Below are 4177 nucleotides of genomic sequence, written 5' to 3'. Positions count from 1 at the left end.
ATTTTGTTAATTATCTCGCAATGGCAGATTATATTTATACATTTGGCAATGCCAGCAAAACCGAATGCAACGCCTCTACTTTTAGGGCCATTGATGTAGACAAAGATAGCTTTATGTGATTTTCAGTGATATAGACAAAGATGATTGACATAGCCTGAATCGGACAAATTTAGTGAAGGAGTTGACCGTCTCGTTGTTGTCTGTGTAGGGTTCAAAAAGATGTTTTGATATTTCCAATACTTCAAAATTACTCCGATAAAATGGATCGCTCCAGTTTCCATCATTTTTGTTTGGCTGTTGTTAATATAAAATCTAAAAGCTTTTGTTTTCTAAATTCATATGGCAGCACAAAAAAAGAATCGTCATTGCATCTAGGTAATTTCTTAAAATATGTAGAATTTTATAAAACAAATGCTTGTACAAATGTTGATGAGTGGACCATCGAACTGAAGCAACATGATAAACAAGACGACGGCTATAATTGCGGAGTTTATATCCTATATTATTTTGATAAATTAGTCAATGAAGAACGTTTGAACAACAATGTCAATATTAAAAATTATAGAGTAAGTTTGAAAGATGTCATTATTAATTCTTCACATAATATGTCCGAGATATGCTTATTTTGCGGAAATAACGTATTGTTTTCATGTCAGTCAGTGCGATGCGGTAGTTGTTGTAGGCATTTTCATGAAAGATGTATATCTGAAACCAATTCAGATACTTCATTTACAGTCGGTCAGTTGTGTGCGATAAATTAATTGTTGACAGATTATTTTAATTAAATTTTATATTTCTAATATATTATATTTAGGAACATTGTGAAACCCATTATCTTTGATATAATCGATGATTGCATGTCTGTATTATTTTTTCACTGTGAATTTGAAATATATATATATATATATTGGATAGTTTTTGGGTTAGCGATATGATGAACATATTTTTTTAAGCGAGTTTCTTCACCTTAAAATAAATAATAAATTGTGATCTCGTTCTTGGGACGAATAATTATATTTAATCAGATAATATGCTCTGTTAGATATGTTTCAATCAGTTATTTTCTATTAAATGTTTTTTTCCACAAACGAATCCCCTTGAATTTTATAAATGAGACAATATATATATGGTGATGATAAGATAAGGTATTTATTCATTTCAGATAAATTCGAATTACATGCAGAGTTACAATAAATCCAAAATTAAATGAAATGACATCACAAAAATTTTTTGTTCACTCAGTAGCTTCAAAATAGTCCCCGAGGTTGTATGGTTCCAATGCAATCAGTAGATTTTTAACTTTATTTCTGAACGATTTATAGTTATTTATGCGTTTTATATTATTTGATAACTTAATGAAAGCTCTGATGCTCATATAAGCAGCGCTCAGTTAATGTTAATCTATGAGTTGGAAACATTATATTTAAATTTCTTGTGTTGTAACTATTTGCATTCTCAGATATGGAACTACCCCTATTCTTATGTAAGAACATCCAAACAAATACAGGCCATAAACAGTGAAAATTCCTCTAAATCTAAAAGTTCCTCTACATGATTCCCTAAATTTCATTTTGTAAATTATTCGAATTGCTCTCTTCTGAATGAGGAATATTTTCTCTAAGTTTTCATTATGATATGTTCTTTAATATAAATAAAACCAGTGTGAGGTCATGAATTATTGGGATCGATACATATTTTTAATTTCCTCAATTATCTGATAATAATTTCATTTTAGCAATGTCCCTTATATGTTTATTCTTTTGTATATGGTCATTTAAAGGTACTGTGCATAATTGAAGTTATATGAAAGGTATAAATAATAGTTGGTAAATATTATCCTTCATCCTATATCTAATATATAAAATTCTCGTGTCATAGTTTTCGTTACCATACTCCTCCGAAACGGCTTGACCGATTTTGATGAAATTTTTTGTGCTTATCCGGTATCTATGAGAATCGGCCAACATCTATTTTTCATCCCCCTAAATGTTAGGGGTAGTCCACCCCTAAATTTTTATTTTATTTTTTAGACAAAATTTTTAATTTCTATTTTTGTATGATACAACATACAAAAATACATACAATCCTCAATATTCACCCTTCTACGATCAACCCTTATTTTTTAATAGCCATTTTAGTAATTTAATCATTAGGAAATTATTTATATGGCAAAACAACGTTTGCCGGGTCAGCTAGTAATATATAAAATTCTCGTGTCACAGTTTTCGTTGCCATACTCCTCCGAAACGGCTTGACCGATTTTGATGAAATTTTTTGTGCTTATCCGGTATTTATGAGAATCGGCCAACATCTATTTTTCATCCCCCTAAATGTTAGGGGTAGTCCACCCCTAATTTTATTTTTTATTTTTTAGACAAAATTTTTAATTTCTATTTTTGTATGATACAACATACAAAAATACATACAATCCTCAATTTTCACCCTTCTACGATCAACCCTTATTTTTTAATAGCCATTTTAGTAATTTAATCATTAGGAAATTATTTATATGGCAAAACAACGTTTGCCGGGTCAGCTAGTTCTCCTATAGAGTTCCTTCCTTTATCTGAAATTCATGATATTTTTTCCTTTATTCCCATTCCTTGGCGAGAGATACCTCTACACCTCCACGTTGTTCTTGCTGGGCAACGTTATCTTTTGATGGAAGTTGATTTTCCGTAACATTCATGGAAGCATAACGGCTGAGTAGAGGAAAATGTTCGATATTTCACTATTCCAGACGGCGGGCTGAATTCATTTTATGATCTATTCTGATAGAGCACATTAATACAAATACTCCACTGAAAGAATTTTTTTGGAGCACGAATTATTTTCGGAGTTATAAACGTTTCCCTCAGTGAAAAAACCGTGGCTGGATCAAAAATACGATTTTTCAGTATTCCGGACGGCGGGCTAAATTCATTTTATGATCTATTCTGATAGAGCATATTAATACAAATACTCCACTGAAAAAATGTTTTTGGAGCACGAATTATTTTTGGAGTTATAGAAGTTTCCCTGTCTGACAAATCCATAGGAATCATATTATATATTATTACTCTAGAATGCTAATCCAGTAGTAAAAAATGCGGTGAAAAATTGACAGTGGTCGTTAATACGAATGCGCATCATTAGTTTATTTTCTAGTAGAACGTTGCCGAGTTTTTGAATATTCTGTCGATCGAATCTTATGAAGAGGGGACAATTCATGTAACGTAGGTATGTCGGACAACAACGCGTTTTCTTTTATTGAGTCATTTGATTTTTCACTGTTGCACGATCTGCTCGGAGGTAAGAAGTTTTAAGTCACATTTTCTGAAATGTACTTGTGTTTGTGTACTTGTCTATCATATTAAAAATAATAAATGCAAACAAAAAATTCCAAACTTGAATGAATTATCGAGTTCCGTTGATAGCGAATTCCATTGATGGTTTACACATATACATACAATACACTTATACACATACATACATAGTAGTATTGCACTAGATCAGGATGTTTCAAAATTGTTGAACGGAGTTTATACCTTGAGTATTAACCTCAAATACTCAAAGTATGCACCCAATGCTTAGGTACCTGTTCATCTAATCGAATCTGCAATAATATCGAATTGCATTGGTGATATTATAAGTTTAGATCTTCTGGAATTTTTGTTGTGAGTTCCAAATATTTAGTAAGCACCAGTTGTTACCATGGAATTCGTTATAAAACTCCAATCTCCAGCCAATTCACGGTTTGGTCAAACAATCAATGAATACTCAATAATACCTCTATCAAATTTATCAAATTAGATTTGGACTTATAACACGTTACCTCCGAGATCCCGATATATTTTCATTGAAACCTGCAACATCATTGTACTGATTTTCTAAAACAAAGCATATATAAACACAATTAGTCATCCATGCATGTGTTCAATACCGACAAGAAGTCCTGTATGAATCGAAAAATAAGTTCTTTTACCGAATGAAATATGTTTATTTCTCATTTATACCAAATAAACAATTCGACTGACATAAGGTAGAAAAGTCTAGGCAACGTTCGAGGTGAAATAAACTAATGTCGCGCATTCGCTTTAACGACAACTGTCAATTTTTCGCCGCATTTTTTACTACTGGATTAGCATTCTAGAGTAAGTATATATATTATGATTTCTATGGACAAAACCGTGGCTGG

The sequence above is a fragment of the Coccinella septempunctata genome, chromosome 5 (genome assembly GCF_907165205.1).
Source record: "Coccinella septempunctata chromosome 5, icCocSept1.1, whole genome shotgun sequence".
Classification (NCBI taxonomy): Eukaryota; Metazoa; Arthropoda; class Insecta; order Coleoptera; family Coccinellidae; genus Coccinella; species Coccinella septempunctata.
The sequence above is the reverse complement of the archived record's forward strand: the minus strand, read 5'-3'. Positions refer to the sequence as shown.